This window comes from Anabrus simplex, chromosome 8 (assembly GCF_040414725.1).
Source record: "Anabrus simplex isolate iqAnaSimp1 chromosome 8, ASM4041472v1, whole genome shotgun sequence".
Classification (NCBI taxonomy): domain Eukaryota; kingdom Metazoa; phylum Arthropoda; class Insecta; order Orthoptera; family Tettigoniidae; genus Anabrus; species Anabrus simplex.
In genome coordinates this window covers 18,780,646-18,803,825 of record NC_090272.1, presented here as the reverse complement: position 1 = coordinate 18,803,825, position 23,180 = coordinate 18,780,646, and the positions used below count along the sequence as shown (strand labels likewise).

At 39.6% G+C, this 23,180-nt stretch overlaps 1 protein-coding gene across 2 annotated transcripts in view; it reads right to left on the bottom strand.

Annotated features, from left to right (window-relative positions):
• exp (expansion) overlaps positions 1-21,001 on the bottom strand; it is a 374,884-nt gene extending 353,883 nt beyond the window's left edge. For both annotated transcript variants that reach the window (XM_067152795.2, XM_067152794.2), the window contains exon 1: positions 20,878-21,001. The gene's annotated coding sequence lies outside the window, so the exon portion shown is untranslated. The remainder of the gene's footprint in view (positions 1-20,877) is intronic.
• Positions 21,002-23,180: the final 2,179 nt, after the last annotated feature.

The following is a 23,180-nucleotide window of genomic DNA, read 5'->3' as shown; positions in this document are numbered from 1 at the left end:
TGCTTTTGGAAAATCCACTTAAGGGGGTGAAATAAAAAAGCGGGTGATTTTTTTAAAATGAGTATCTTCTTCTTCTACCGCTTTTCCCACACCTGTGGGGTCGCGGGTGCAAACTGTGTCGCACATGTGGATTTGACCCTGTTTTACGGGTAACGTCAACCCAGTGTGTAGGGATGTAATTACCATTGCGTGTTCCTGTTGTAATGTGGTGTGTTGAGTGAATATGAAGAGGAGAGTGTTAGGACAAACACAAACAACCTGTCCCCGAGCCAGATGAATTAATCACACGCGATTAAAATCCCCGACCTAGCCCGCAATCGAACCCGGAACCCTGTGAACCGAAGGCCTCAACGCTGACCACTCAGCCAAGGAGTGGGGATGTTTTTAAAATGAGTGTATCTACAGTATAGGTCATAAACTTAACATGTTAATGCGTACTTGTAACCTCCTTTAAAAATAAAGAAACACGTACTTAAGCTGGAGATCGAAAATAAGTGAAGGAGGAGTTGAATTCTCTTTATGAGGATATTTATATCTCAAAAATTAAGATGTTATAGACGTGAAAATTGGTATTCGGATGTCCTTTAGAAATAATGAAACTCTTTTTTACGGCATAAAAGAGGACTGTTTCTCACATGTAGAGTTCCGTGTTGCGGATTTAGCTCTGCCAGTAGCCTGGTCATCTTAGCCCCAAAATGTGGTTTACAAAGAGGCCCTGGGGTAAATGAAATGCAATTTTTCGTTGAGTTTTTATACTTTAGGGGTTTACAGATAATGCTTTAGTGCAGTATCGAGGAACAACTTGTCATCTTACCAAATCCTCGCGAGCGAAGCCGTGGGTAACAGCTAGTAGAGGGTTATGGATCCTTGCTGTGACGGAAAATTTTGCAGAACATTTTATGCTTAACAATTCTTATCTCCTATATATATGTGTCTTTATCGGTTTAGCTAGCGTAAGAGAAAAAATAACCCGCACGAACAGTCGTTTTTTCTTCGACTTGCTTCATTGAAATCGTTACTGCTCGGCTTCCTTTGGTCATATATGTAAATCTTTCTCGAGAAATTAGAACGGTGAAAAGGCCATCAGAAGTGCTTCTTGAGATTAGCCGTCACAGATAGGATCAAGCACTTTGAGATATTTCTATTGGACCTTGTTTAGGGCCTACGTCACATTTTTATAGAAAGTTGTTTTCTTAAAATTATAATACTTTACTGTTTGAAAGAGTTCTTTAGCCTTTTCTATTTCTCTGTTTCCCAGTTTTGTTCAACTTGAACTGGAATCCTTCTTTCGTTTTGAGTAAGTAACCGACTAACGACAACTGAGCGCGCCGCACTCAGACGTGCCACTTCATTTTAGTTGATGCAGTTCGAAAATTGTCCAAATTTGCGGCATACCTCTGTAAAAACAGTGAAGTATATCAAAATCGAAAAATATCCCTTGCGTAAGTTAACATTTCAGCCTATCACATCTCAAGTACATCCGAGTGATTCCTCAAGAAAGGAGAAAATAAAATTTGTATCGTTCCATTGTCCCAACAAAAAGTATTCTACGCGTCACATTTTCGTTTAAAATGTCTCTATGTCTTCTTATTCTTATTCTGCTTCTTCTTCTAATTATTATTATTATTATTATTATTATTATTATTATTATTGTCGTTGTCGGACGAAATCAGGTGCTTTCAGTGCCGTAGAGTTACAGTTTAAAACAAATTGCAGAATGGTGGAGTAACCGGAATTAAATTCGATACAGATTCAGAAATAAGAACGTCGAAGTAGGAAGGAGCTATAATTTTTGAGTTCATCTGTACTCATTTCGCTCTCATCTTCCCACACACGTTCCTGGGATCAACGGTCTGCTGCACACGCCTGGCAGACCTCCACAACGCCTGCCTTTTCACTCTGCGTCGTATCAATCAAACTGGACTTTCCATTTAGGAAATATTGCAATCAATTCGTAAGCGAAAAGTTCTTTTATTTAAATAGACAACCCAGGTCATAAGTTATTACTGTAGTACTGGTAATAATTTGAATTGAATTTTAACTTGATCAATTTTAATTAAGATCTGGCGCAATTGCTGCAAGAATCCTCAGTAGGGTACAGTACCCGCCAGAGCGCAGAGCTCAGTCAGGTCCCGAAGTTTACTGCCACGCAAGAAACTAATGAGGGACAAAATTCTAGCGGCTTGCCGTCACCGAACACCAATAACGTTCTTCTTACGCCCAACTAAAGAGCACGGTTGAAGTCCTCTTCATCCTCTCGCTGTACCTTGTTCAGTCCATCCAGCATTTAGTCTCGGGGGGGGGGGGGGGGGGGGCTTTATAGAAAATTTATGTGTGTGAATTAAGATTCTGAATTTTATTCTATATCGAATTGTTCTTCATTTAGGTCTTCGCTGATGTTTCATTGATAAAGCAAGTTTAAAATTGAGCCACTGTATCGTCGTTTCCCGATTGGATCTGTAACTTGATAAATTTCATGTGATTTATTTTTCTTGCAAATTCCATTTTCGCACTTTGGTCCGAATATTTTGCTGAGGATTTTTTTTTCAGATCATCTTCGTTCGAGATCTGCCAACGATTATAATAGTTATAAAGTGCTTCTGTTTTAACTAAGTATTATCATTTAAAGACCCCTTTGTCTTTGTAACTTCGTTAGGAGCTTGGTTTACTATGAGAAGCTGAGAGTGTGGTGTAATGCTATGCTACAGAGAGAGGAATCTGTTGACATTTCCAAAGACTGTTTGCCGTGACGACTTACTTGAAGGTCTCTTGCAGCATGCTACTTTCCACAGTCTTGGTTTCGCAAGGCTCCTCGGGCACTGCTGCTGCCGTGTGGGATCGCCCACTTGTGGCGATCGCGAGTTTATATCCTTGGTCACGTTAACGAACAGCTATTGTTCAATGTTCCACTCGCGGAGCTGCTTCTTTTGTCACATTCCTGAGCCTAGAAATGTCACTGTCTGTAGAACGGATCTTCATTATCCGAGTAGGAATAACTTCTATCATCGTTCACGCAATTGATATCCTCACTTACAGTAACACAACTGTCATAATCTTCAAACGAATTAGCTATCTGGAGAATATTTCAACATCGCACGAGCGCAAGTTACTCATTGCGAATGCTCTTGGCTGCTCAGTTCCACAACAAAGAAACTACCTAAACATTACCGTAAGTAAGACTGGCATTACAAAATAAGGAATACCGACGAGGGAGTACTTCATGCGCACTCGTGTTTGAATGCCTGTATACTGGCTTCAATTAGCAAACCAACTACACCCCTCGGCTTCATTCTTAGTCAGTAACAATAAATAAACTTTACAATATTTTTTTTATATTTTAAATGCTAAGAGAAATAGGAAAAGAAACAGCAGGTGGTGAATACAAAGTACTCCTAGGCTTAAACATGTATTTCATATGACTGCTGGCTGCTCTCCATACATATTATGTGCTTAGAACTATTCAAAATGTTCATTTTAACTGTTACCGTTTGTTAGCAGTTCACACAGGCAAAACGTCTTGCCCTTGGCTTCTTTGAACTGCCTGCACTGGCATTTCCACATTTTCATTTAATTTCTCTCAATGTACGGGAAAATGTACACAAATTACATTTCAAGTCTTTAAATATTTCTTACTTCTTTTTCCAACAAATGTGCTTCCAAATATTGAAATTATTTATTTTCTTCTGTATCCCGTTCCTTTTCCTGTTCACATGTACTGAATTCCGAGTTTTACACGTGGTTACACCCTTATCAGAGAGTCCATATAACTTATATTATTTTGAACTAAATATGAACCAGCTAACAGCGATAAATAAATAAATAAATAAATAAATAAATAAATAAATAAATAAATAAATAAATAAATAAATATCTCTCTTTATATAAACGCTCTCGTCTGGTGTGAATTACACTTCTGGTCGCTGTTTACATCTGAGTGTTAATTTCCCTTTCCTTTCTCCACTAAATGAGCGTGTGAGGCTTCCGAACAAGTGAAACATCGTTAATCTCAGTGAGCCCAGCCTTCCGGAAACTACCACAACTTTCAGTTAGTGGGAAGATGAATACCAACCTACTGAGCAACTGGCCGGGGAGTCAAAGTGAGATACTTGACACATTACAATAGCAAGTGTCGGCCAAATCAGTGGCTCACTTGAGAAACTGAATCAAATTATTTCTTCGACATCTACAAATACATGTTGAACACGCCTATACTTTCTTTTTTATAATGAAAGAAGAGGAACACTCTCCGACTTTACTGTCCCCCTTTTGGAGACTACTTTAGTAGTTTATGGTAACAATCACCACGCTGTCCACATGTTTCTTAGTCACGTATAACATGCTTCGTATTCAATATTACTGTCCCATGCTTGAGGAAGTTCAAATGAGTGACGGGGCCTCTACAAGGTGGAGGTTAAACGAACAGACAGCGATTTGCACTTCCTGTCAGGCACTTCCGATGTGTCGTACGTGAGCCGCCTCTATGTGCGATGTGAATAAGCGTCTGACCGGCTAAACAAGGCGTGAAACACGTAACATATCTCTTACTAAAGTATACATTTAAATTAAGATAGAAATATAGTATTCAGCGTATGGGATAGAGTTTAGGGTCCAACAATTTTGAAGATCTCATTCTGAAATTTGTGGAGTCTGAGCTGCGAGAACAATTTCCTGACCAAGAGACTTCTCATTAGTTCTGTGAACTCCACGGCGTGATCCGTAGATAGTTATCTTTCTATCTTTCTATCTATCTATCTATCTATCTATCTATCTATCTATCTATCTATCTATCTATCTATCTATCTATCTATCTCTTTAGTTATATTTATACAAACATGCAATTGCAAGAGCTATATAAAGGCTAAAAATAAGCTCCATCCAAAGAACCGTTGTTTCTCCTTTACATATGAGCCATTATGCTTCTGATTTTATGTAATTGCCCTCAACATTGATTACAATTACTACCAGATACACTCCCTAGTATATCATCAGCCTCCAACGGATTATATTTCGTTATTGAAATTAACTACCGCGTATGAGGTTCGTCACTTATTAAAGTCTCCAAGGATTCTAAGAAATCAGTGGTTCCTGAGTACTGTAATTTGCTGATATCAATCGAAGGTAGGAATTCTCGGTCATATCTTTCACGATAATACTTGCTCCCTCTCAACTCATTACCTGATCTAACGGAGTTCCGATGAACCCGCATCGACTACCGGAGAATCGAAATCGAGGTCCTCGAATAAGAAGGGTAAAATGCTACTGTGTAAGTTGAGCGACAATTTTATTTATTTATTTATTTATTTATTTATTTATTTATTTATTTATTTATTTATTTATTTATTTATATTTTCGAATGGCCTTGTTCAACTGTTGGCCTTGTTATTCGTACAACGGTATGATTTGCTGAGAAATATGTGATTAAAACTCCCCACTCTGGGATAGTCCCATTCACTACACGTGGAAACAGACTGTATTCTTGAATGCCGTGTGATACACAGAAATTGACTAGAAAATTGTCTTAATTTATGCCTTATACAAACGACGAAAGAGATTAGCAGCAGACAAGCTGTTTCTTGGCATCCGGTTATGAAATCCGAGTACATTGTCTGTCGGATGAATTACACAGAGATGTTCACTCTGTGGTGAAAACACCAGACTTCCGTGTTTACGCACATCAAAGTCTCCTTAATGAAATATCAAGACGTGGTGGGAAATGCGGTAATAATCTCCACCAGTGAAACGTGATAGAAAATAGTCTGTACTTGTAGTCAGTTAGTGAGAGATATTGAGTCCCTCCGTATTACATTTGGTTTTGAAATCTCGGTGCTTGGCAAGGTTCTTCAACACTACTAAAGGTTGGGCCCAACGCGAGCCGAGCTGCTATTGGTTAACGAAATGACGTCACAGTAGGAGCAAAGCAGCCGAGCGCAGAGCGCGCAAATTAGTAGGAATCTCATAATATCAGCAAACATTACAGTTTCTCAGAACTAATTGCAGACCAGACATAAAGATTACTGCTGTTATAAGATTGAAAAAGAGTACAGCATAGTAACTTTTCATTATTTCAATTACGAATAAGGCGTAAATGTAACGTGACGGCACACTGACCAACGCTTGAAATTTATTAACATTTCCAAGTTCCTCTATTATTTTGAGGAAGGTTGCGCGCTTTCAAATCTGTAAACATAAATACTTAAGAGATATGAAATCTTTGTCATATTAAATCTTTACAGCAGAAATTCCGTTATGGAACTACCGTATGTTAACATACGATATACTGACTCACTTCGGCAGGTATCGAGTTTAAAGCTTAACACATATTATAACAGCAGTAGAAGTAAGTTCATATTCGAAACCATGCACAGATAGTCCTGAAAAACCTACAACCTGTTTTCCAGTCTTTGATCGGGTCAGGGATGTAATGAATGAACCATATATAGGCTATTATTACAATGGGGTCGCCACTCCCAAAGTGATTTATTAATGGCTGATAAATGCTATGAAATGATAATGGAGAGTGTTGCTGGAATGAAAGATGACAGGAAAAACCGGAATACCCGGAGAAAAACCTCCACTTTGACCAGCACAAATATCACATGGAGTGACCGGGATTGGAACCACGGTATCCAGTGGTGAGAAGCCGACGCGCTGCCGTCTGAGCCACGGAGGCTCCGCATAGATACTCTACTTTTAAAAAATTAAACAATAAGAAAGAATAGGAAAAACACTTCATTAGAACACAGTCCTACCTGTGAGATTGGATGTCATGACGTGGTTGCTTTTGAAGATGAAATCCACTGTCGTGCCTTTCGCCGATGAGCTGCTATGGATTTTTCAGTTCTTGTCCGAATGTTCATTTGTTGTATGCGTATAAATATTCTCGTTCTAACAGACATTTTTAATATTTCTGGTGGTACAGCGGGGACTTTACTGCTAATTATTTGACACACTTTGCGTGTAATATTAGGTATGCGTCACAGTTCAGCTCGTCCGTGAGTGTCCCTGAAAATGAACGCAAATTCCTTTATTTGGTTTACCATTCTAACGATGGAACGAGTAGACCTCCCCGAGATAACATTTCTATCCATCCCACAGGGGCTGTACCAGAAGAAATGGAAAGCATTTCCCCAGTGGAACTTCGCATTGACCTGTCGTATTTTCTTTCACGGTCGGCGATGTAGCCGGCGAGGTACCGTACCGAAATCCCTCCGCTGAACAATCAGGTGTTGCTGTAGATTGCGGTGAATCTTTTTTTTTCTATTTATTTACGTCGCACCGACACAGATAAGTCTTATGGCGACGATGGGACAGGAAAGGCCTAGGAATGGGAAGGAAGCGTCCGTGGCATTAATTAAGGTACAGCCCCAGCATTTGCCTGGTGTGAAAAAGGGAAACCACGGAAAACCATCTTCAGGGCTGCCGGCAGTAGGGTTCGAACCCACTATCTCCCGAATACTGGATACTGGCCGCACTTAAGCGACTGCAGCTATCGAGCTCGGTCGGTGAATCATTAACGGCACAGTTTTCTATCGCAATGTTACTGTACTATGAACACACAAATTTCACTCCAGCTACTATTACACTGTTCACGCAACTAACGAAAAGAAAATAAGTGCACCTCACTGCACGAAACACAGCAACTTAACAGAGATCTCACAGAAACGAACTACGACACACACACTCTACGCAAAATACAGTAGGCCACTATATAAACCAACAGCAATATGCGGAAAGAAATTACGTATAGTTATTACGTGGAAATCTTTTCTTTATAAGGCAGACATATATAAACAACGAAATGAGATACACGTGCGGTTGTATGCTACACAGTCACGGTGCTCCTGTGATGACGTCATGAGCAGGACGAGGGAAAACTAACATCTACTGCGCAACCAATCTGGGCCACCCGTGGGTGCTTGGCGTCCTCGCTGCAGAGGACCAAAGACTTTAATATTATTTATCTAGACTCACAGAGCGCGCTGGTGCTATGCGGAAAATTGAATATCTTCGCGCATCGCCATGTTGCGGGAACTTCACGTGGTGATGTTTACAGTTTCTTGTGTTTTTTCATGGTGATTCCTATCGGTTAGCGGATATGTGATTGTGTTATGCGATAAAGTGATAATTTATAGTATTGGCAACTATTTTAGTGATAAGTGCGAGCTTACATTGATCGGCGATATTAAAGGAGAGTAGGCCTAAGTTGAGCCGTAAGTGCGGAGTGGAGAACTATTCATGATGGTGACCTCTTGTGCAGCTTTCAATTGCACAGTCGGTATCAGGAAGGATCTGGTATTTCTTTTCACAAGTGAGTAGAAATTGAAATGTTATAAAATTACCATAATCGAGAATGGGATACAGATTGGTGGATTCAGTGATGTATGGACGTGGCATTCTCAATATTTAGGCTTCTTCTTCTTGGCGTTTTTCATTTCGTTAGGGACAATTCTTAAGAACTAATCAGCTATTCAGAAAAAGCGCACATTTTGTTCTTACAGACTGTGTACCCGTATTAAAATTTCGATAAACACGGGCCTAGAATCCGAAAAATATGATTGATAAAGCTTGGTAAACCCATCTATTTTTAGGTCAAATTATGACTTCAAATTATTAACAATTATCAGAAAAAAATGCTTTACTGATACCATTATCCATGTTTTCAAATCTCCTTTATAATAAAATAATTGTTAAATATGCCGTTCCAGAGAAGTTTGACTAGCCTGACTCCTACTTTGCACTAGAAAACACTAATCAATCTACCTGTTTAACTGTTATATTCATATGTGCTTAATATTCAAGCTCCTTTATCTTCTTCCTTATGTGAATCATAATGTTCCTGTAATAGAAAAGTTAGAACACATTTTCAATTTTAATTTGTGCTCAGAAAATCTCCTTTCAGTTTGAGTTCATAAAATCAGTAGGCCTAATATTGGTATTCAAGATGTGAATTGTAAGAGAGGGAATTTTGCATCCTAAATGATATATTTTTCCTGTCTTAAATTTAACCAACTGGTAAAAATATACTTAATTCAGAGAAACTGAAACTAAGGTATTCTTTTCATTGTTAGATACATTTAGAATTATGAGGTAGAGTAGCACTAGTGTAATGAGTTTTATTTCAGTGTTTTATTTCAGGAAGAATATTTTCAAAATGTAAAATAATTTAGTGAAATGTGAATGATTGCTGGCTCCACCACTCTGTTCTAAAATATATCACATGAGGTTCTATTTAGGAAGCAGAAAAATATTTTGTGATAAATCAATGGGAGAATGTTCTGTCATTGTACCAGGAATGGTTGAGAAAAAGAGGAGGAGATAGAAATATATACATTTCTTTGATTTCAAACACATGGCTAATGTTTTTAGACATATTGCTTACAGGTTTCCATTGAATAAGCCTGAACTTCTGTCGAAGTGGCTTGTTGCTGTAAAAAGAGACAAGTTTGTTCCAACTTATTCCCACATACTATGTTCAACTCACTTCACAGAAGCAAGTTTCTGGCAATCTGAAGGGAACAAAATTCTGAAAGTGCCAACACTGTTTGACTTTCCAGATCATCTAAAAAAGGTACCTGTATCCAAGTAATTTGGATCAGATATTGTATTACTTCATTTTTTATTTTTTTAAATCAATGATAGGGCTTTGCTTATGGTAGACCCAATAGGCCTATATATTTTTATTTTTTCAGACTGACAAGGCTCCCCATAGGATTTTAAAAAGGAAGTTAGATTTTGGAGGGACAAATCAACAGAATAACACCATAGATGCCAGTCCATGTAGCAGTTCAGTCAGTGCTGTTACGCAGTGCATTTCATCTGAGCACAATTATTTTAGTGCAGAAAGCCCCACAAAACATATGAAAATCTCAGTATATCTCAGTAGATTTTAGATAGCTATTTTCCAAACCATATAGAAATCATAACTGAAGGTATACTCATCCTGATATACTATTTCATATCCTGGAAATAATAAAAAATAAAAGAATTCATTCAGATGGGAATTAGTAAAGTTACTTGTGGTGAACACTGGACATAGCCTTTTTTAATTTTTTTAATTTACAGATTTCTGCAGTCATGTACCTTTTCAACAATAAAACAACATCTAAAAAACTGGATAAGAAGACTTCAAAATACACTACTAATGATAGTAAATATATACCTACGTAGATAAACACATGTCTTAAATTTAGAGAACATACTCCAAAAACAATCTGTTCATAGTACTGAATAACAACTTGCTGTGATTACTCATCAGAAAGAAAAGATCTGCCATGTAACTTTCATAGAAAACATTCTTTTTCACAGGTTTTCTTTTTAACAATATCACAGATTCTTGCTTTTGATACAACCGTTGTTAATACTGTAAATATTGAAAGAATTGACGGATTATTGATGTACTCCAGTCTCCTATGTCACAGGTAAAAGATTGTTTTTCTCCTCGTGATCTGTAAATCATACTGAAGTTGTAAACTGCTTTGATTTGAAAATGTCTTGGTATTTTCATGAGAGCTAAACTGCCGAGTCTAGGATTTAATTGCATGTGTCTGTTCCGAATATGCAAACAAATCAGTTAAAAACATGGTCATTATCGTAGGCCTAATGTGAGCTACATATTCTTTCTTGAAGATTATTAATTCAATGTACTGGTATGCAATGTTTTTGGAGTATGTTCTCTAAATTTAAGACATGTGTTTATCTACGTAGGTATATATTTACTATCATTAGTAGTGTATTTTGAAGTCTTCTTATCCAGTTTTTTAGATGTTGTTTTATTGCATCTGTTATTTATAGGCTAGCTATCCAAATGATTTGTGGAGATTTGTTCAATAACAATGCAAATGTGTTCAGTTTGTACGCATAAGTATCATTTCCGTGTTATCACCGTCTTGATTCTTGTATATTTATTGCGTGTATTCACGTTAGTCGGTGTAGGCTGTGCCATTTATTATTAATGAATTAGGACCTGGGAGTAGCTAAATTTCCCTGATGTTTGGAATGCAATTTCCGTACCGGTATGGATCTTCTGTTTTCTAAAGCGGGACCTTTTTTAACATTTTATTTTGGATGTATCTAATGAACATCTTTTCTTACCGTGTTATCCTGTATCGCAGGGATAAAATTAACCTGTCTACAGGTGTTTGCATTTGTGCGTAATTGAAGTTAATGCATGAATTCCATACTACAATCTCCTCGGCGAGCTGTGGAGTGCCCGCAACATGGCGATACGCGCATGGACAGCTCTTCCCCAGTCACACGCTACTGCCAACGGTGTAGGGCCTTGCAGAGGACCGAGCCTTAATCCAGACAGACAACCTTCGAGCCAAAATGTCAAGGGCAGCTGAACGCATTAAATGTACCAAAATTCCGTGTTTCGGAATGCGTCCTTCATCTTAATGATGTGGTTTGATACATTAATTTCATCGGGTTTGACCTGATTTCAAAATAAAATAACGTTACAAATAGTATCTGAAAAGGCTTAGACACACGTACGTAGGAAAACATGTTATGTTTCGCACACTACCACTAGAACGAGGTGGCAATACCTGTGGTTAGAAAGTGAGACGGTAACCCTGATATCCTATGGAACGAGTTTCTATCAGCACACACTCTCGGTTTCTGCGTGCACTGTACCTTGTGACTGGAGCAACCCACATTCTTCTTCTTTCAGTAAATCTGTTCTTAGACTGGATGTCCTCCATTTCTCACTGTCCTTAGCATCTTCCTTCATTTGCTTGTAAATTCTTCCTCTCTTCACATCTATCAGCATTCCAAACTTTCTTCTTCCTGTCCGTATTTTTCCTTCAACTTTTCCCTCCATGATTCTCTGTAGTAGACAATCTTCTGTATCATCATCATCATGAAGTACCACCCCCTCATTTCTTACTCTTTCTCTATAATCACATTTCAAAACTTTCTAACCCACATTACGACGTGATTTACCCACGTGCTTTATTTTAAAAAGTATGAATGAAAGTTTCTTTCATATTTGAACCAAATGCTGTATTTAATGTACTTTTACAATTTGTACATTGCCGAACCGAGAGAGAGTTTGTACAATGGGCTTCAAGAACATAAAGTACCATACATAAAAGCACTTTTTCTATGTACTTGTTGGCATATTGTCTTTTCAGTAGGTTAATCGACCGTTAAGAACACGTCCTGTTTCTTACAGAACTGCAATTCTTCCTTCAAGAAATCCATAGTTAAAACAAATTTATCAGACTTTTCGTTGTGGTTAGATTTGTAGTTTTTGGTTAAACAGATATAAACTATCAAAAGGCTAATATACAAAGAGTGCTGTACCTTTGAGATTATGATTTTAACATTAGTTTCATCTAGACATGTTTAAAGTAGCAACTGTGTGTCTGAAGGGGTCATGTTTACTTAACACAGAGATTTGTCGTAGTGGACACGTCATAATATGAACTATAAAATAAGAATGTGCCAACCTTGTAGCTGAGTGCACAGAAGTCAGTCAGAAAGAAAACTATGGAGAGCTTGGAGAATTAATTAAGCAAGGTGAAAGCAAGGCATCAAGTTTCAGGTTACCGTTTTACAGACGAGGAATGCCATATGTGATAACTAAGATGACTTGGTAAAATAAGGAGGTGACTGCAGGTAAAGATGAATGACCCCTAGTGAGAGGAAAATATAACCCAGTCCATATTCGGAAGCGAAAGAAAATCTTCTAAAATCCTTTCATGTAAAAACAATTTCTATTTTATTTCATTAAATGTGTTAAAATTATAGAATAGGCTATTAACTGGGAAGGAGTAAAGAGAATAAACAAGTTCAATTTGGGAATTATTATTCTGCTGAGAGGTCGTCAGATGAAAAATTCAAGATTATTATGAATTACATTTGGGACCCTTTGTCATACAGAAAACTTTCTTTTACGCGAACGCCAGAGAAAGGGAATGCATATAAATATTGGAAGAATATGGAGAAGCCCTGTGGGTAATCTACGTGATGTTCAAGGATCTACGTCATGTATTCGAATGCGATATTAGTGTGTCGGATGAATAATACCTGGAAATATATCCCAATTTAAATATGCCACCAGAATATGAATTCGCGAGGAAGGATGCCATGAGTCATGTATCAGTCATGAGGTTATAAATGCAGAGCATATAAACAGGACAATGTAGAGGTATATATAGTAACATACCCGTGATGAAATAAAGCGATAGGATCATCTACAATAAATTATATATTATCACGTGTTAAGAATAAATATTTTCTTTAGTAATCTAACATCAATATAATCAAACTGTGCTTTACGCATTATTCATGGTATAGTGATCTCATCTACCCGAAGTTGAGTCAAAATATAATGTGGTCCGAGTTTACCTATTTCATGTATATCTATTATGTTGACCCTTTATTCCAGGTTACATTTTCTCCCATGTTGTACGTGACATATGGTAGTAGCTTGACTCTTATTTAAGAAGAAGGATGCGTCATTTTATTGTTTATGTTTTGAATCCGTACTCAAGTTAAAGGGAGTTTATTTCTGAATACAGTTATTTTAAAGAATGTTTATTTTATTTTCTAAAAGAGAACTTATTATTATTATGAAAGAATGGTAGAAAAGTTCACTGCAATGCGTCAACAGAAAGAGTAATGCAGTATCGACTTCGGGTTAACGATTACATGTGTAATTTATGAATAAGTTAATGTAATTCTGATAACTATGACTAAGTTAGTGGTCAGATCAATTCTCGCCCTCCAGTTCCGTATTTTAATGAATAATAAGCAGGTCTGTCTTTACGGTTTGAAAAATAAATCTTTCTTTATATTCTATTGTAATGCCAATTGCTGTACAATATTATCCGTAATTCATCGAATAAAGAATAAACAGAGGTCATGACTTCCTTTATTGTATAAACCTGCAATAATCTAGTTTACGTGTCACTTCACACCCTCCGAGAACATACGACTGAGTTCTGCAGTGGCGAAAAATGACGACAGCGAGACTCCAAGAGAGATGTGTGGATGGTAAAGTGGGGCGATTAATGTAAATGCATATAATAAAATCTAGAAGATTTTAATGTACGAAAACGGTGAATGCATTTCGAATATGGCACTAATAATGTATGGGAGGGTTATTCGGTACTTTATGATGTACAACTTGGTGCAGATACGGCATCTTGAACGTCAAACTTATTCTGACACTAGCTGATGTACCCGTGCTTCGCTACGGGATTCTCAAAAAGACTGACTTTGTGGTTTTCGTAACTGATTTCAACATAGGTCATTACAAAAACGTCAGTAGGAATGTAGCGATTGAAAGCAATGTTATCATATAAAATACTCGATCAAATGAAAAACCGCACACTTTCAACGAACAGTACTACGGTGCCGATCTAACAGTCCAAAGTTCCAGAGCTGGAATGACCAGGTCGCAGACTGCCGGGAACACTCCTCTGACCTTATTTCGTTAAATTTGCACACTGCTCATTCCAATCAGTGCCTCAGAGTAGGGATTGAACAGCTCGAATGCTATGATGAACCAGTGTGTTACGTACCAGTAGTGTCAGAAAATTTATGAACCAGAGGAATGGCATGCTAAAGAAGAATGTTATCTAACTCCCAGCCACTTCCCGCCAATATTCATACAGGCTGTTACACTCTGTACGACCGGGCGAGTTGGCCGTGTGGTTAGAGCCGCGCAGCTGTGAGCTTGCATTCGGGAGATAGTGGATTCGAACCCCACTGCCGGCTGCCCTGAAGTTGGTATTCGGTGGTTTTCCACAAGGTAATTAATTAAGGGAAAGGCCCCTTACTTCACACCCCTAGCCCTTTCCTATCGCATCGTCGCCATAAGACCTACCTGTGTAGGTGCGACGTAAAGCAAATTTAAAAAAAATACTCGGTACGCAGCAGTAATCCTATCTATCGGAGATGAGTGGAAACAGAAGACACAAAGCACATCGCAACAAACAATGGTCAATGTAATGTTATTGTTGATTAATTTTATGAGCTTTCTATACTGTAGGCCTTCACATTAGTTTTTTTTCGGCTTTATAATATTAGGGCGTCTTATAAAAATATTTATATCGTAGACTGTAGTTCCTTATTCTCAGACTTTACACACCAAGTTTCATTAAATTCTGTTTACCCATTTTCTCGTGATTCAGCGCTGATATGGACTCAGTAACAAAAATCCAAATTCATGAATATCTCTGTGATTATAGGCGGTACGGTAATAATGTATAAGACATAATTGATCGGAAATGTAATAACATACTACGTAACTACTAGTAACTTACTACATAACTAAAGTTGTGTTAATTATGTAGTATTTATCGATACGACCACTAATAACAAATATTTGAGAATTACATTTTAGGCCTTCCCCTAAACTACCATTTCACTCAGCGTGAATAAAATAATTGATGACCTAGATTATAGCGACTTATTCCCCGACTCTGCATACCAATGTTCATTAAGATACGACTACTAATTACATAAATATGTGAGAATTAAATTTTAGACCTTCCTCTAAACTACAATTTTTCTCCCCGTGAATACAATTATTTATAGCCTAGATTGTAGCGACTTATTCTCCGTCTTTGTATACCGATTTCCATTAAGATACGACCGCTAATAACACAAATATTTGAGAATTAAATTTTAGGCCTTCCCGTAAACTACCATTTCATTCAGCGTGAATAAAATAATGTATAGCCTAGAGTGTAGCGGTTCATCACCCGACTTTACATTCTGATTTTTATTAAATTCACTTCAGCCGTTTTCTCGTGATGCGTGTACATACATACATACATACATACATACATACATACAGACAGACAGACAGAAATTACGGAAAAGTAAAAAGTCCATTATCTTGTTACTGTGGACATGACCGATACAGAAATACAATTCTTTTCAAATACTGAGCAAAGTACAGACAAAACTCTTATTTTATAGATATAGATGAGTTAAACAAAAGTTTCACAACCATTGTAATGATAATACTTGCAGGTACTAGTGCTTCACGTTGAAACATTGACCGGGCGAGTTGGCCGTGCGCGTAGAGGCGCGCGGCTGTGAGCTTGCATCCGGTAGATAGTAGGTTCGAATCCCACTATCGGCAGCCCTGAAGATGGTTTTCCGTGGTTTCCCATTTTCACACCAGGCAAATGCTGGGGCTGTACCTTAATTAAGGCCACGGCCGCTTCCTTCCAACTCCTAGGCCTTTCCTACCCCATCGTCGCCATAAGACCTATCTGTGTCGGTGCGACGTAAAGCCCCTAGCAAAAAAAAAAAAAACATTGAATGTTTGAACGGATGGCAATAAGATGGCGTCTCACGTTTTGTTCGGTCCTTGTACTACTGCCGTGTAAATTGTGTGGACGAGAGACGTTCTGCATATTGCATGGAAAAGATAGCATAAATTCAGGTTTTGTTAGAAGAATTGAGAGGAAAGGTCAGTAAAATACATCAAGCACAAGAGAAAAATTAGAAACATTGCACTGACAAATACAAGAAGAAAGAGAAGCAACACAGAGAGAAATACAAGAAGGAATAAAAGCAATCCGAAGAGAATCTTCCAGACGTCACGAACACAGGCCATTCAGAATGAGGAGTAGAGATTTTCTTTGCGAGGAAGAGTAGCCACTGACAAGACAAAAGAAGCATATCTTTTCTTTGTTATGAATGTTTTTGAATTTGTTTGAATTTGTCCATTTTTCTTGTCTTAGATCCACTGAAGTGACCATTTCGGGAAGGACAAGTTTCAGTTTATTGCTGCTTCCGCATACTTGTTTGATCATGAGTTAAATTGTGATTTTTTGCTTTCAAGAAACTGCTACGAAATCGGCGAAAGTCAGGCGTGAAATCCTCGTTTAAGTGTTGACATCAGCTAAGTCTGGCAATAATTGCACTTCATGTCTCTTGTACACATACCGAGGAGAAAGGGGGTTACTACACAGTGTTTGTAGCTGCCTAACTCAGCCACAAAGGGCGCGTGGGTTCGATTCCTCATTGTGGAAACCACAACTTAAAAATCACGACTGGTGTTGATTCTGCAAGAGAAATGGTAAGGGTAACTATCGGTTATGACGTAATGTAGCAGTGTAATTGATCAAATTATAGGAAAATGTTTCATTACTGTGAACCTCATTGTGAAGCGAAGAGTTGCCAGTCGAAAGCGAAGAGAGAAAACGCGGTCAGATATCTGTGTCACGACCATAACTAGGGACAAGAGAAAGGTGGACAGCACTAGTGCGGTGTGCTGTCTAGCATTTATACAACTTAAAATGGCTAAACAGCGTGCTCACAGGGATCCCGGGTAGGGTCGGCAATTTCATCCATCGTTGGTTAATGTCGCTGACACGGGACGCAGGCCAGTATGTACTTGACTTGATTTTAATGTGGAGCTTAAAATACTTCAAAATGTACTGAAAACAGGAAGCATTTATGTTTAAACTTCATCCTGTAAGGGTATCAAATTAGACTTATGATAATGACTTGTCTTACGGCGACATTGTACCGAAGAATCGACCTTACTTGAGGTATTTTAGTAATATTTCGTCATTTCCACCCGAGCAATATTTATTTATTGAATATTCTGATAGTTTGAACCCTATTTCACATGGGTACAGTCTTGATCACATCCGGGTTAAGCTGAGGAATGTCCGGATGAGCACTAATGGAGGTGGAAAGCGGATCACGTCCCGGGAGTTCGGTTTCCGGAGACGCAGAGGTGCCCGAATGTTGTCCCGCATGAGTGATGGTAAATCTACCAACACGAGGCTGACTGAGCCAAGCGCTCTACCGTCTGAGCTACGAAGCCCACCATTCTCAGAGCGGTAATGCGGCCCTTGCGCTCTGCGGTATCTGGAAGCTCAAGGTTACCGGACTCAGCCTTTATTTTTACAGTCACGTAGGGGAATTCCTGCGCGTTGTTGTATCAGTGGCGACTCCTGATTCCTGGTTTAGGGGATGTAACCGAAAAATATTGGAAATATCAACGCGAACAGACCGTCATTCGAAATACATTTTTCAAGGGAAACCAAGAAACAGGGTCAACAGAAAAGTTTACTTAAAATCTCACATCCACCAATCCAATGTTCTGTTTAATAAATATTTCTGTTGAAATGACAAAAACACGACTTAAGTTGTGTAGTTATTCAGAGTTGGACGCGGTTGTCCTTCATTTATAATTGTGGTTTTCTCCTTAAAAGAAAGCGTACTAAATGTTTCTCTTAATAATCATTCGGATTGCGCCACTACTCTCTGATCGGTGTGATGTCATTAGCACACTACAATACACATTTATAGCACAAGAAAAGAATCGCTGGCAAGTATTTCATGAAATAACAAATAAATCGCGGCCACGGGAGATAACTTGCACCGCCCTCTTCACGGATGTGGCTGTTCCAACCCCACGAGTAGTTTGGCAGCGGCGATTAGGGGGGGGGGGGGGGCGAAGGAGGGCAGTGGAGCCCCCTCCACTTCTTGAAGAAAATATTACATTTTTATTGCCTCCGTGCCGGCCTCTCACCTGTGGGTTTCGTGGTTCAAATCCCGGTCACTCCATGTGAGATTTGTGCTGGAAAAAGCGGAGGCGGGACATGTGTTTCTCCGGGTACTCCGGTTTTCTCTGTTATATTTCATTCCAGCAACACTCTCCAATATCATTTCATTTCATTAATCATTCATTAATCATTGCCCCAGGGCAGCCATCCTCGCCGCTAGAAGGGGGCTTCATTCATTCCATTCCTGACCCTGTCAAATGACTGGAAACAGGCTGTGGATTTTCATTTTAATTACATTTTTATTTGCATTTTTTCCGGCTAACTAGGACTTATAGGAATTATTAAAAAAAGCTCTGTTGTCTTATCAGCTAATTCCTTCCTTTATTTTCTTTAATTCATCATCATCATCATCATCATCATCTGTTTACCCTCCAAGTTCGGCTTTTCCCTCGGACTCAGCGAGGGATCCCACCTCTACCGCCTCAAGGGCAGTGTCCTGGAGCTTCAGACTCTTGGTCGGGGGATACAACTGGGGAGAATGACCCGTACCTCGCCCAGGCGGCCTCACCTGCTTTGCTGAACAGGGGCCTTGTGGGGGGATGGGAAGATTGGAAGGGATAGACAAGAAAGAGGGAAGGAAGCGGCCGTGGCCTTAAGGTAGGTACCATCCCGGCATTCGCCTGGAGGAGAAGTGGGAAACCACGGAAAACCACTTCGAGGATGGCTGAGGTGGGAATCGAACCCACCTCTACTCAGTTGACCTCCCAAGGCTGAGTGGACCCCGTTCCAGCCCTCGTACCACTTTTCAAATTTTCGTGGCAGAGCCGGGAATCGAACCCGGACCTCCGGGGGTGGCAGCTAATCACGTTAACCACTACACCACAGAGGCGGACTATTTTCTTTAATTACTAGCGGAAATTCGTCCCGGCTTGTCTAGCGCCAGAGCACGTGCTGGTTTCACCTTCTTTGGGGCTCGTTGAATCGATCGTGTGTTGTTCTTTTCGTAGTGCCCAGTATTTCTTAATTCTTTTTACTTTCGTCTTCCGAGTTAATAGGTTTGGTTTTTAATGTCTTGGAACCTTATATTTTCGCCTTTAGTTATTCATTTACCTGTTCGATCGAACCGTGAATTTTCTGTAAAATTTAATGCTACTAGGCTAGGTCTTTTTCAGTTTCTTTAAACGAGTTGGCTTTTGTTTTCCGATTACGGAAAAAGTGAAAAAAGCTGGAATACAAAGATCATATACACTGATTCACCCGCTTGCGCGCGCTGTCACATACTAACTGATTATAAATTGTATAATCACGCCACACTTCTATTGATTTGTAATAAATGTGCAATGCTGTTCCTTTGGAAAAATTTTTATTGTGGAGTATTGGATCAAAACCATAAAAAACTATCTTTTTTGTTATTTGTTTTACGTCGCACCGACACAGATAGGTCTTATGGCGACGATGGGACAGGAAAGGCCTAGGAATGTGAAGGAAGCGGCCGTGGCCTTAATTAAGGTACAGGCTCAGCATTTGCCTGGTCTAAAAATGGGAAACCACGGGAAAAAAATCTTCAGGGCTGCCGACAGTGGGGTTCGAACCCACTATCTCCCGTATGCGACCTCACAGCTGCACGCTCCTATCCGCACGGTCAACTTGCCCGGTAAAAAAAAAAAAAAGCAACTATCGTTACCGCACTTAAATTGGCAAACTGTCATCCTTTAACTGTGTCGAAATTCGCTCAGAGACCACCATCATCGAGCGAAGTGACTGCGCGGTTCGGGCCGCATTCGCGAGATGGTTCCGATCTGTTGAATGACAATGCTGCTCAATTCGCAGTAGCCCCTCCACCATCACAGTTCCTCTGACATGGATCGCATTTTCCACTTTCAAAATTGTCATAGTTTGTCGGCTATTACTGGACAATACCTCCATTTAAATGAAGGTAAACCCTACCAAAAAGGATGCAATTATTATTTTAAAATGGCACACGTAACGTATTTTAACAACTTTGTTAGCTAGTTCGACACAATTCTCCTTAAGAAAATTACAGTTTCACCAATTACTGAATAAATTTCCCTTCTTTATTCCCATTGGACCACGTAACTAGCGTACATTTTCTACGATATATTTCCTCCGACTTATTTTTCTAGTTTATATATTGAATTGCTTCATTTAAAGTTACTCTCCAAATATGTGAAAAGTCATTCAATACAATGACGCAATTTCGAAATCGATATCGCACAGTGTGTCCGTTATTCTTGAGAATAAGGAAACCGCCCCAATTGCTGACCGCTTTCCGTCAAGAAACAATTCCTGCTCAGTAGGCACGAAGGATCCCTAAGGAAATACGCCAAAAGAAACCAGAATATAAGGATAATACGTGAACTGATAGACTTACCTTAAAATTGACGCTAAGAAGAACTAAAAGTAAAAATGCAGTTGACGGTAGGTATCCTTTTTAATGTCGCTCGAATTCACTGAACTCACTGTACACACTGACATACACCTCCCCACCACAGGAGTGCTAAGACTGAGAGCTCTCTCTCAGCGCTGCTCCCTGCTCGCACCGTCCGCGCATGCGCTAGCCACCAGTGACGTCACAGTGGTGACGTACCGCAAGTGGGCCAGTCACTATCTCCAACATCAGATGGATAACTGTTCTCAAGGCAACACTTTCCGTTTTTAACGAGCTCGCCGTGCTGCCATCTACCGGTAACTGCCGCAACTCTGTTTGTGTTCGGGGTACTCGGTGGGGTCATCTCAGTTATTTCCCGTTTTCAGGAGCCTCTGTGGCTCAGGCGGCAGCGCGTTGGCCTCTCACCGTTGGGTTCCGTGCTGGACAAGCGGAGGCGAGGCGGGTTTTCTCCGGGCACTCCGGTTTTCTCTGTTATCTTTCATTCCAGTAACACTCTCTACAAATATTTCATTAATCATTGCCCCAGAGGAGTGCGACAGCCTTCGGCTGCCGGCACAATCCCTATCATCGCCGCAAGATGGGAGCTTCATTCATTCCATCTCTGACTGGAAAATTGCTTGTAGGTTTTCGTTTACATTTCCCGTTTTCAGAAGGCCACCGTAAGAAAGAAACAAATCTTGTTTCCACGTTTCAAAGTGAAAAAAGAAGAAAAGAGAATCCCCGATCTGGGCAGTGACTTTCAAATTTGTACAGAGTTTTGCTGCTACTATTTACAGTATTACCGGGCGAGTTGGCCGTGCGCGTAGAGGCGCGCGGCTGTGAGCTTGCATTCGGGAGATAGTAGGTTCGAATCCCACTATCGGCAGCCCTGAAGATGGTTTTCCGTGGTTTCCCATTTTCACACCAGGCAAATGCTGGGGCTGTACCTTAATCAAGGCCACGGCCGCTTCCTTCCAACTCCTAGGCCTTTCCTATCCCATCGTCGCCAAAAGACCTATCTGTGTCGGTGCGACGTAAAGCCCCTAGCAAAAAAAAAAAAATATTTACAGTATTCTTAAAACTTGCCCTGTGATCCCTAATTGTTACCTTTCATGACAACTGTTATCATCTTCCTCTGCTAAAGTGTCGAAGAAAGTAGTCTAGAGCATCACGTTTCTTTGAAATAGTTAAACCTTATGAGTCCTACGGAGTATGACGGGGAGTACTAGAGAACTTTCCCGTTCAACCACACATATGTAAACAATGTCTTCTGAAGCAGCTTTCACCGGGCTCCGAGCTAAACGTGAAGAAAACTGTGTTACTACTGGAAAACACGTGCAACAGTCCTTATCGCAATATAAGATTCTATTATTATTATTATTATTATTATTATTATTAGTAGTAGTAGTAGTAGTAGTAGTAGTAGTAGTAGTGAATTCTCCCAGTATTGGAGGGCGTTAAGCAAATAACTGAATCAATTCTTCCGTGGCTTCTTCTTCTTCTTGTTCATTCTTTCAAAGAAGGCTTGCTTGCATTCGACCTCTTTGTTCTGTACTGTTTTTGTCGTGGTTGCTCTGATGTACCTTCCCAATTGTTTACTTTCTGTCTCTTTCTAGAATGTCTATTGAACTTATGTTTGCGTTTTTGAGGTCCTTTCGAAGTTCGTTAAGCCAGGGTGTTGAATTCTTAAGTGACGTTGCATTAGCTCCTTTTTGTCAATTTCACTCGTCTTTTCCGGATGTCAGTTTCGATGTTAGAGAACTTTTCTGTTGAGTAACCTGTAACCGTCTTGGCTGTATCTTCCTCTCTTCTTTCTTGATTTCTTCAAGTTCTTGTTTTCTGCTGAGTGCCAGTGTTCCACTTGTGTAAAGGACTCTTGGTTTTATGACTGTGTTGTAATGCCGAATTTTTGTATGTCTTGACATGGATTTGTTGTTGTAATTGTTTTGCTTTTTTAAATTTTTTGGAGACTAGTTTGTTGTGAGATCTTCTCAAGGCCTGTCGGTTCGATAAATTCTCCGAGGTATTTAAAGTATGAGTCGACCCCGCGGTGTAGGGATAGCATACCTACCTCTTACCCAGAGGCACGGGGTTCGATTCCCGGCCAGGTCAGGGATTTTTACCTGGACCTGAGGGCTGGTTCGAGGTCCACTCAGCCTGCGTGATTACAATTGAGGAGCTATCTGACGATAAGTTGGCGGCTGCGCAGCGCTCGCTTGGTAGGCTCTTGATATCTGTATTCCCACCTTTTTCTGCACTTTCTTTGATTATATCGAGCAGTCTTCTCATTCTCTGTTAGTATCGTC